General features: G+C 40.6%; 1 non-coding gene across 1 annotated transcript; it reads left to right on the top strand.

The window, feature by feature from the left end:
- Nucleotides 1-795: 795 nt before the first annotated feature.
- trnai-uau (transfer RNA isoleucine (anticodon UAU)) lies at nt 796-889 on the top strand. Its single transcript has 2 exons — nt 796-833; nt 854-889. It is a non-coding gene; the product is annotated as a tRNA-Ile (tRNA).
- The last annotated feature ends 11,407 nt before the right edge of the window (nt 890-12,296 follow it).

The raw sequence follows: 12,296 nt of genomic DNA, 5'->3' as shown, positions 1-12,296 counted from the left end.
TACTGATGTTCGTCATTATTGGACATTCCCGGTGATAATGACTAAGGAGCTCAATTTTTACGTGTTGTAGTTCAACATGTGCAAAACATTCGTATCCCCTGCAAATATCGGCAAGGTCAGTGATATTCTCAACAATTTGTGCCATTGCAATTCGTGCAATTCATGCCATACTTTTTCGAAATGTATTCTGACATGCCAGGATCAGAGGGACATATTAAAAAAATTGGTGCATTAAAATTTCTTGTACTTCAGGATTTTGATAGTCTGTTACATTGTCTTTCACACATCAGTGTCGGAACTGTGAGACATTTTCATAACCGGGGGGAAGGCTGTAGCAATAAGCATAAAGTGCAACACCTTTTCCCAGTGTAAGTCCGTGTTATGGTGAGTTTTTACATTGAAATTGAAGCCATTTCTCATGCTTTCTCTCAGTGTCGGGGCTGCAATTGCGTGTAAAGGAGGCGACTTGAAAATGAAACGTGTAATCACCTTACAGAGGGTCTTCACGACGGGGTGCGTCAGCTAGTTCTCCATTATTGTCACTTTACTGGACTACTCGGTGTGCTGATTGACTCAAAAAATGTCGCTACAAATAATCCGCCGGGTTGATTTTCTTGTCCGACCACCTCCCTCCGTCCCCCTTTGCTGTTAGCACAATTCTTTCAGTTTCTTTTCTTGTATTTTCCTTGCTATTTTACTGTTCCTTTTCCACATCTGGAGATGGATCCACAACCGAAACTGGTTTCACCCTGTGTTTCTGCAGCGTCAGTCTGTATGAGGAGCACAACTTGTTCAGCTCCAGTGGCGCAATCGGTCAGCGCGTGGTACTTATACAGCAGTACACAGCGGAGTCATGCCGAGGTTGTGAGTTCAAGCCTCACCTGGAGCAGTGTCTTTAGCTACTGAAAGCAACTGTCGAGTTTAGATACTCTTAGGTATTTGATGGAGATAAATTAACATCAAACGAACAAGTAAAGGTAAAGGTTTATTTCGAGTCACAATCAAAGAAGGCTCCACAGCTGAAACATTGTGTTTCCTTCTCTTTTCAGCATGGAATGTGTACCTCCAGTTGACTTGCACACAAATATATGAGAGAGGTCTACTGAGATGAGTGGAGCACTGAAGACTTGATAAAGCTCTTGCATTAGATTCTGTTTTTGTTGTTCCCCAGATTTGTTTTTAAATGTTCTTTTTCTTTTGAAGTTGTTGCATTTGGTTGTTTTTTATAGTTGCTAGACTACTACAGGGATTTACCTAGGTTCCCGGAAGACTTCTCGTTTTGTGTTTGTTGTGTTTTCGGGTTACAACTATTTTTTTCTTGATAGGACCCCACGCATTACTGTGGGACTAGTTAACTTTAGTTCATACATTGTACCTGAAATTACCACATAAACTACTACTCTGTTTTCCTTTTTTTTTAAAAAAAGGCTAAACTAATGTTTGTTTCTCCTTGCTTCTGATTGGTAGCTACAACGGGTCAGTTGAAACAAACTGGCTGCTGAAATTTGTCAGCAGCTCTGTACCAAACCTCTTCTCAATTGCAACAACCCTAAAATAACAGCTGCTGCCCATTAGACGTTACTAAAGTAGGAGACTAAGCAGACTAAGCGGAACAATAGATCACATTGGAACTGTCCTGAATGTAGTGGAAATAATATCGTCATTAAGTAATGAACAATTGCTTTCCAGACACTACAATTATTCACAAGGAATTTTATCAATACATATTTTATTAATAAAAGCGTGATATCTTAATAATGAAGTTTAATGTTATCTTTATTAGTAGCTGTATTACAGGTAATGCATGCACAGACTTTATTATGCTATAATGAATTTTCAGGTATCCCGGGGAGAGAACTGAAATGAAGGAAATACATATTTAAAGGGGTGTAAGTCTTAAATGTGTTCTGTCACATAGGAGTGTTAATTGAATAGATTTGTTGTATGATTTAATATGATTTGACTCTACACTTGTGTTTCTCAGGAGACAGCATTAATATTGGGGATTTGCAGATACAGATAATAAGTTGTACTATACAGGCAAATGTACGGTTACCTTAATGAAAAAAAACTCTTATCATTACCCTTTTCAACATTATTATTTAAGACAGTCTTTCAGAACAGTATTCTCGTATTAGTGGCTATAGTCTAATGATAATGGTGGTGAAACAGGCGAAATGTGCGGAAAGAATTGGAGATGGAACAGGAGACTCATCCAGTCGATAGAAAGGTTGGGAAGGACTGCACAAACACCGTGCCAGTGCTTAGTAGCGTCATTCAAAAACAATACGTGGTTTAACAATATCAACTGCTCTACTTTGAGCTCAGCTCAACTGCTAGTAATACATTGCCCAAATGTTCTAATTAGATACATGTGTTTTCTATGTGTATTTAATTAGTATTTCTTTTGTTTTAATTGATTTAAAATAGAATCTTTATAAAACAGACGAAGGCTTTATGTGTTGCGCTGAAATTCACACACAAGTAAGGAAAGATATCGCGCTTAGGAAGAAATCCAGAGTGGAGACGCCGGCGATTGAAAACAGCCATATACATGCAAGGTACTGTACTGTATGTGCTCTACCACTGACCTAAACTCCCGACAACTACTGTATCTTTATCTGCGGCACTTTGTTTTAGGAAGAGTGAGGAGTCTACAAGCCTAGAAAATGTTAGAAGAATTCAGAACAAGAGGCTCTGCTTCACCGTTTACTCAGCTTTCGTTGGACAACTAAGTGAATGACAAATTTTCACTTTCTGATTAAAGAACATAAAAAACACCTTTCTTCCAGACAGATTCAAACCAGAGAACAAATAGTTCCCAGCTGTTTCCACTATATTCCTCCGCTCTTACAACTGAGTAATCGAAAACACAGGAAGCCCACCTTTTGTCTTAAATAAAGCACAATGTAGTGCAACGTTTCTATTTATTTAAATCCCAGTTCAAAATCAAATCTCATTCCCATAGTCCTGTTTAGTTTGAATTTAAGCAGTTAACCAGGCTTCTACAGTATACACTCCCAGAGATATTACAAAATGTTTGAGGGACATCATTAGATATAGAAATTGACTCTTTTTCTAGTGGGATCACATTAAACCTTTCTTTCGGATTGAGAACAGGATCGTCGTGAGATTCAATACACATCTGCCTTTGCTTCTTTCGATGACGAATGGATTATTGAGGTGCAAACATTGGTTCAAATCAAAACAAAATTGTACTATACAGTACTTCTGTTTCAGCTACCAAAATTTAGCCTTAGTTGTAAAATTCCATATTAATATTCAATATTAAGTGGATTTAAACATGCACAGTAGAGAAACAGATAAAATCTCTTCCTCCCTGGGCCACTTGCCCGCTTCTCTCACTAAACCACCATTCCGTCTCTTCACAGCTGTTCCAAGACCCTCTTTCTGTCACACCTCTCTACATCTATTCTGACTTCACACCTCTTGATTGGCCTCTCTTTCTGTCCCCTGCTCCCGCCTCTCACTCCTCCTCCCTCCCAGCCTTTGTTCTCCCACTACTTTACCTTTGCCTACTGCCCTGTCTCTCTCACACCTGAAGAAGGCTCCACGAACGAAACGTTGTGTTCTCTTTCTTCTTTTTTTCAGCATGGAATAAACCTATCTGTCAGAAGTGTTTGACTGACAATTGAGCAATATGTGATTATCTCTTATTATTATTTTTACTTATTTAATGAACAGCAGTGTTGTCACTCTTATAAGTGTAATATGATTATCAGCAGCAGCAGACTGATGGTCGTGTCTACAATAGTGACTAGTTGACAAGTTTGTAGCTCTGAGCAGTGGGACTCAGATCACACAGAAGACCTGTCTGTGTGTGATTCCACACCAGCCCTGGGATTCAGCGTCTCCCACACGTCTCTCATGTGGAGTCTTATAAATATACAGTTAAACAGAGTCTGATAACAGTTATATAGTTAATTAAATAATCAAACTGGCTGAGGAACTGAGAGATCGAGTGAAAATAAAACCAAGAGCTGCTCTTCAACCTCCAGGATCAGGAGTCTGATCCTCCTGGCTTCTATTCTATGGAGATTCGTGTAAAATGCTTAAAAGCACTTATTATAGAGACCTGTGCTCCTTCTCTTTCTCTTCTGCTCCACAGGAGTATGCTTTATAACGCATTATTCTGTGAAGTAAACATTTTTTTTTCTGTTAGTGTTTAATGAATTTCATTTCTTGGTTTGTCATTCTCCTCCTTCTGCTGTTATGAATCGCTTCTCTTAACAGCCCGGTGTGGTTTGTTTTTGGAGATGTTATATCTGTAAGAAAAGCCCTCCGGGCTCCGGACAGGAGTCGTCTCCAGCGGAGACGTGCTCTGCTCTGTCAGAAAGAGCGCTGTGACGTCACAGACACCAGGCAGAGCGCCGGAATCGGAAAGCGAGACCGCGGGAGACGCGCAGAGCGCACGGAGGAGAGTTATTGATCACTTATCAAGCAATTAATTCAACTAAAAAAACATAGAATAATCGATTAAGTTCACCGATTGGTGAGCACTGATTCTTTTCCCATTCTTGACCCATTTTAAAATCTAGAAAAGAGTCAAAATCGATTAATTAACTTGCGTTTAGTGTTAATAATGTTCAATCTGAAATTAAAGAATGATTTATTCAAATTATTATTTAGGAATTGTATCCTAGAGCTAGAAAATTATATTCAAAGTTAATAAATTTGTGTAAGTAACAGTTTAAATGCATTTTCCATTTGTTTACAAATCATAAGTATGGTAACCATGGCGACACGTGGCACATCACTGTGCCTGGCTAGATGTCTCGCCTTCGTCACAAAGAGTGGTGTGACGTCACGGACAGCAACTAATACTAATGCTAGTGTATTTATGTTAATATTAGTGAGAGTACAACTGGTAGTTTTACTAATGCTAGTGTTCATGTGAGTATTAATGATGATAGCACTACTGATAATTTTAGTTTTAATGGTCATATTAATGTTAATATTAAATTTAATTATAGAGTTACTGTTACAGTATTAACAGTAGCAGTAGTGTTAGTTTTAGTGATATCATTACTGTTATTATAAGTGTAGAGTGTGTCTGTGAGTTTGTGGTGTTTGTGAGTGTGTGGTGTTTGTCAGTGTGTGAATGTGTGTCTGTCAGTGTGATATGTCTGTCATTGTGCAGGTGTGTGTCTGTTAGTGTGTGTGGGTGTGTCTGCAAGTGTGTGGTGTCTATCAGTGTGTGGGTGTGTGTCTGTAAGTATTAGTAGTGTCTATGTGTGTGTCTGTGAATGTGTGCGAGTACTGTATGTGTGTGAGTGTCTGATTGTGTGTATAAATGTGTGTGGTGCCTGTGAGTGTGTGTTGTGTCTATGTGTGTGTCTGTGAATGTGTGTCTGTGAGTTTGTATCTGTGAGTGTGTGTAGTGTTTGTGTGAATGTATGTGAGTGTGTGGTTGTGTGTCTGTCAGTATGTCATAATGTGTGTGAATGTGTGGGTGTATATCTGTCAGTGTGTGTGAATGTGTGTGTAGGTGGGCTTGGGCTCCAATGCTGTGTCTGACAGAAGTGACCCATCAACAGGTGTTGAGGTCCAGAGTCACTTGCAAATTTCTAGAGCACTTTAGAACTTTCTAGAGTCCAGACCAACGAACAGAAATCTGTGAGTGCTGTGTTTTTATCACTATTAGCGTATGTGGTGTCTGTGGGTGTGTGGGTGTTTGTGAGTGTTTGATGTGTGTGGGTGTGTGTCCATGAGTATGTGTAGTGTCTGTGTGTCTATGTGAGTATTAATGATGATAGCACTACTGAATACTAGTATTCATGTGAGAATTAGTGATGATAGAGCTACTTTGAATTTTAGTTTTAATGCTAGTATTCATGTTAATATTAGTGATAATCATAGTGTAAGTGTCAGAGTATTAATACTCATTGTCATGTTAGTTCTTTTGATAGTATTACTGTTATTATTGGTATTATTAGTGTACTACTAAGTTTGTGTTATTGTTAGTAATATACAAACTGTAAGCCTTAATTGCAGTGTTACTGTTGTAATATTGGCAGTATTTGTGTAAGTGTTAGTTATAGTGTAACTGTAGGTAAGAGTGTAGGTAAGGCCCCGGCTGCCCTGTGGTGGCTCGGGGAGGGCCTGCGGGTCGAACTGGAGGGGCTTCTCTAGGTTGAGGAGAGCTGGGTGCGGACCTGGGCTCAGAATGCGATGTCTTCCATCCAGCTTGACTGCCTGGAGTTGTACGATGAGGTCCTGGCCAAGTTTGGATCGGAGGCAGCATATGTGGGATTGGTGAGTCCCTGAAACCCCTCCCCTTGTCCAGCTTACACTGTGGTATCAGGGCGGTACAGGGGCTGGGGCGACTCTCCTGACCCCCTCAGCTTTCCAAGATACCTGCGTCACCCCACTCAACCTGGAAATTTCCCAGATCCAAGGGGAGAGAGACAGGAGCTGGGCTGGGACACCAGCCTGCTGTTATTTCAAGTGGTTGGCTGAAAGACACACCGCTTATAGATCACCACTAGCGGGCATCATAGAGTGGGTGGTGAGACTCTTGGTCATCGATGGCAACAGTGGGGTTACTCCCCCTCTCTCTAATGGCTCTATTAACAGTGGGGTGTCTCTGTCTCTCTATTGGCTCTATTAACAGGGGGGTGACCCCCCTCCCCCTCTCTTTTGGCTTTAGAGATACCACAGTTCCACCCCTAGGTTGCATCTCCTGTCTGGCGCTGTGGAGGTATGATGATGATTCACTGTCTTTGTTCTCTCTCTCTGGTACAGGAGTTGGTACTGAGTTAGTGAAGTTTCACAGAGGATATGATAAGAAATTTTACCAAATCCCAAAATTAAAACAGTGAAGACAACGGGCAACACAACGGGAGCTCTGATAATGGAGGTTTGGTTTGACAGCAGCAGACATGGTCAGGACATCTTGCCTGATTCTCTCTCCCCATTTTCCTAGGATTTTCCCTTCCAGGGCACAGGAATCATGAAGCAGGATGACTAGGAGGAGGCGAAGGAGACACTGAAGTCCTGCTTCGAAAACATGAAGGTCAGGTGTGACTTCTCTGAGGTGGACAAGTGCTTCCGCCAGTGTGCAGCATAGCTCTACCTCATCCTGCAGAACTACCTGGGAGTCCCTGTAACTGAGGTCTGTGAATAGCAGGTTAATTTTTTCTCTTTGTAGTAGTCTTAGGACAGTCTGACTTGTTGTGGGACTCAGCAGGAACAGAAAGGTCTTCTGTGTGTCTTCAGTCTCCACAGCCAAGGAGACGCATGATCCAGATTGGCGAGGCTGTTAAAAAAAACAAGTTCATCCCTCCCTCTCCTGGACCTCGGCGCCCCTGGGCCCTCCCTCCTCAATCATCTGAACTCAGAGAAACCCCTGGTGACTGTGCCATGCCGCCCCCATCAAGCCCTGGAGGAGCCCCCTCCTTTGAGGAACTTCAGAGTTCCTGAGACTCAGAGACAGGTGAGAAGTGAACAGAACCTCTGTCCTTGTGTGGAGTCACCTGTACAGGCTCTTATTGGACACACTGTATAAACTCATCTGGACAGACTCTTACTAGATACACTGTATAGTCTTACCTGGACAGACTCTTATTGGACACACTGTATAGTCTCATCTGTATAAACTGTAGAGACTCTAGGAGGAAAAAGGAGGAAAAGAAACAGATGAAGCAGGAGGAGAAGAGGGGGGAAATCTTGAAAAAGAAGGAGATGGAACAGATGAAGCAGGAGGTCGAGAAGAGGAGACTGGAAGTGGAGAAAAAGAAGAGAGAAATGAAAGCTCAGAAGAAGAGAGTGAAGGAAGAGAAGAGCAGCCTCTAGGTATGTCTAGACTGTAGGTTTAGCAGGAACAGCAGTAGATACAGCTGTGATATTATTCAGAGCACTAGTAGTGTCATCAGTACTATAAACATAAGGGGGGAATTTACTGTTGTAAGCAGCAGCAGGAGTGATATCATTAGTAGAAGAAGCAGAATTAATTATTATTAATAAAATTGCAGAAACTGCTCAAGGTATTGTTTGGAGCCTGACTTCTCACCAGACTAGAATGAAGAGAAGAAGGGATCTGAAAAAAATTCTGAAATAAAGTTGAGAATCAAGCGGAAAGGAGTCACTACACTAGGAAGAGAGAATCGATAAACCAGAGTGTAGATAAGAAATAAAGGAAGAAGGGAGATCAATGACTTATGTTGTGGATTATTCTATATTAAATCTCTGTCAGGGTGACGAGGCAGTGCAGTGGTTAGCATTGCTGGGTTCATTTCGTGCATTCAATCTGCTCCCTGGGTATGTGCATGTACCCTTGTTCGCTTGGGTTTAGTTAATTAGCTTCTGGGAAAACCAGCCCTGGTGTAAGTGTGTGTCTGTAGTGTCCCATTCAGGGCGTATCCTGTCTTGTGCCCATTTAATGCTGGGATAGGCTCTGCCTACCCCGCTACTCTGAATTGATTGAAGCAGTTACAACAATGGAGATAGTATTTAATGCAGAGTCTCTGTTAATACTACAGTTATACAGTTGTTCTCTCAAGAATATAAATACTCTACAACAAATACATGAGCTCTATAAATAATACAGATAAGATAATATATCAATAATATCAATCTGTAAGGTCAAAATAGACTAGATGAGAAATTGAAATTGAGATTTTTTCCTGAGTGTACACGGTTTACTTGTGTGTGAACATTTCTGTGAAGAAAGAAGCTGGTCCCACCCTGAGCATGACAATAATGATTCAAAATCCAAACCCAAAAGTCTATTAAGTACCGAACTTGTAAAAACACAGATTACCCTCATATCAAGCTTCACTTACATTTTTTATTATTTTTTATAACTACAAAGCAGATGGAGCCACCCCTTAATTGATTCAAACACCATATTAGTTAAAATACCACATACCTATTTATATTTATTTCTAACAGCACCGGAGAAAGCTGAGTCAATAATGTCATAAACAGATATTTTACAAACCAGAAACATATTTTAAAAAGGACAAAGAAACACAAGGAGCCCACAGTTTCTGGTACTTCTAGTTTGAAAAACCGGATTGATTAACCAGCACACAAATGGATAAACTCCCCAGTTGATTGAAAGCAGGGAGGGCTGTGATTCGGTGAAAACTACCAAGAATGAGAGCTGAGACTGTGATTGGACAATTCTTTGTAAATAATTGGGAGCCATACAGGCTTTGATTGGCTAAGGCTACCAAAAACGAACTGAGACCCAGGGCTGCAAGTTTATAATGTGGGAAGATTTTCATCAGGTGTATCTGTGTTCAACTCCTGGTGTGAATATGTTGAATGCAGGTGTGGCCTTCTGTTTAGACTCTGCAGCGCTCTGGTTGTCAGCTAGCTCTCAAGGAAGCACGGCATAGAGACAGGAACTACAATTTGCCTGCATTATGCACAGAATGACTACGTTGGTCTAGCAGTTAGGATTCCTGGTTTTCACCCAGGTGGCCCGGGTTTGGCTCCCAGTATAAGAACGCCTCTCTGTTGCCTTTTGGTTTCCAAATGAGCAGCTCAGTTTAGAAAAGAGCAGTGTAGAGCACTGTGAGGTCTGCAAAAATGTGTAATAATAGTGATCGCTTGTTTCAGCCAGCTTTTGTACTGAAGCCCTTAAATTTTGCCAGGTGGGAAGGGGTAACTTGTATAGAGTATTGAACTTCAAGAAATTTACTCGTCTCGGTAATATTTTTCCACATTGTGAAGAGGAGATTTTCTCCATTTCTCCACTTCTGTAGCCTGACTTTCTCTATTGCTAGAGAGCTGTAGAATCTGGAGTCACTTATCCAGCTCTGGGAACAGTGTCTAGATGACAGGTTTCTGACAGAGGCCAGCAGGTTTTGTGCCAAAATATCTTGATATTTGGAGCTAGTCATTATCCTATCTATTTTGAGTAGAGCCCCTGTCCCAGCTGAAGAAAAGCATCCCCAAAGCATGATGCTTCCACCACCAAGTGGTGTGTGATGATGGGCTGTGTTGCACCAAACATATCTTTTAAACTTAAGGCCAAAAGGCTCACCCTTTGTCTTATAAGACCATAAGACATTTTTTAGGGTGACTGAATGCATTTTATTGCAAAATTTAGTTTTATTTTTTTTGAAAAATGGCTTCTGTCTTGCCTCCTATCCCATAGCCCAGACGTGCAGAATAGGGGAGATTGTTGTCACATGCAAGGAGTGACCAATACCCACCAAAAATTGCTGCAGCTCTGTAGGTCTCTGTAGCTTTCTGTAGGCCTCTTGGTAGCTTCCCTCATGAGTTTTCTCCTTGTCCCGTCATTAACTTTGGAGGGTTGTCCTGATCTTGTCAATGTCCCTGTGGTGCCGCATTTGATGATAATCTTCACAGGGCTCCATGGTACATCCAATGCCTTTGATATTCTTTTATACCCCTCTCCTGATCAGTACCTTTCAACAATAAGATCCCTTATATTTTTAATCACCTCCTTGAGGACCATGGCTATCCCAGTAGACTTCAACCACGAAAGTTTCAAGGAAGTCCTACAAGAACACCTGATTTTTATTTGGGGTTAATCAGAATCACTTTCATTAATGGCAGGTGTATGCTATTTTACTTTAGACATGATTTTGAATGTGATTGGTTAACTCTGAACACAGCTACAGCCCCCATAATAAAAGGGTGTGCACACTTATGCAACCAGAGTGTTGTAGGTGTCACGCCCTCTGCAGCCAGAGGGTGCTCCTTCTCTGTCCTGTCTCTCATTTCCGGTTATTTGCTGTCCTTCCGGTATTTCTCTCTCTCTGGGGCTATATATTTCCGGGTCTTGCACTCTGCCCTGGCTCAGCATTGACATTCAGATGTCCTGAGACCCGCCTAGCACCAGGTCGCCCTACGTCCGCTACCTGAGGGCATTGGTTTCTATACGGCACTCCTGAACTCTTTGCACGAATGAGCCCGGGCTAACTCCCCGTTTCGCCGCTACGCATATGGGTCTTTTTCCGCTCTCCTGCTCTCCACGGTTAGTCCTTTTGGACGTCCGTGACAGTAGGTTTTTTAATTTCAATTATTTTTCCTAATAATTATCTGTTTTCTCTTGAATTTTGTTGGTTGCAAGGTCACATTAAAGATGGAAAAATGTCTGACATGATTTATCTTGATTTCTGGTAACAGTACAGAACAAGGAGTGAGCAGCTCGCATAGCTTTCAACTCAGTGCGGAGTCCAGAGGGAGGCTTCGCTCACTGAATGATGTCTCAAGAAATCCCGGTTGAGATTCAACAGGTGTCTAATAATCGCGTTCAAAAGGGTGCTGAAAAGTTTCTTTTTTAACATAACCTTACATTTTCCCGTACAGTACAATGTATTTTCTGTACCCTCAAATCCCCAATGTTACTACTTTCTCCTGAGAAACACAAGTATGGAGTGAAATCACAATAAATTATACAACAAATCTATTCAAACGCCCAGATATGAAAGAACACATTTAAGACTTTCACCCCCTTTAAATATGTATTTCCTTAATTTCAGTTCTCCTCCCTCCCCAGAATACGGGAAAATTCACTATCGCATATTAAAGGCTGTACAGTACGTACTCAATTGTTTAACAAAAACAATCACATTTCTTGCAAATATCAAGTGGGTTAAGGTTTTGCTAAGAAATCCAATTAAGTAGAGATGAGATTGAGATTAAGTGGAGATTCTTTATACCACCCCCTTAATACTTTTCTCTGAGATGCCTTATGTAGCAGAGAGGTAATTAAAGAGATTAAGGATGTGCAACATTTCTGCTTTTACATGAAATATATTCAGCTACAGTAGACTTATTTAAAATCCAAGATTTACAAGAATCTATTACAGACAGAGATTACGTGTTTCTAACTTGATTTTCCAAAGTTATTGACTGAGAGGATTTATAATTACTGTTCGAAATGTTTGAGCATTTGTTATTTACTTAGAGGTTGAGTGTTATAATGTGTAAATGAAGGTAAAATAAATTCTGATATAACATGCCTTAGTTCCATGCCTACAAATTGTGATATTTGAAAAAAATTGGGAAGGACTTCTACAGTTAATATATAGAAAAGAGTAACATAAAGTATAAATGCAATATCAAGAAAAAAATATCTGATGCTTTTTAAATGTTCCAATATCTAATAATTGAACTGGTTCCTCAATGTCAATTTGGGGTACCACAGGGATCAGTGCTGCGGCCAATATTGTTCTCTCTGTACATGCTGCTGCTAGGTAGGATAATACAAAAACATAATATTAACTTTCATTCATATGCTGATGACACTCAAATAAACATTTTGTTTACACCTAACAACAACTCGTCTATTA

Source organism: Atractosteus spatula, assembly GCF_055471065.1.
Source record: "Atractosteus spatula isolate fAtrSpa1 chromosome 10 unlocalized genomic scaffold, fAtrSpa1.hap1 SUPER_10_unloc_12, whole genome shotgun sequence".
Taxonomy (NCBI): Eukaryota; Metazoa; Chordata; class Actinopteri; order Semionotiformes; family Lepisosteidae; genus Atractosteus; species Atractosteus spatula.
Note: the sequence above shows the minus strand (reverse complement) of the source record. Positions and strands in the feature narration are given on the sequence as shown.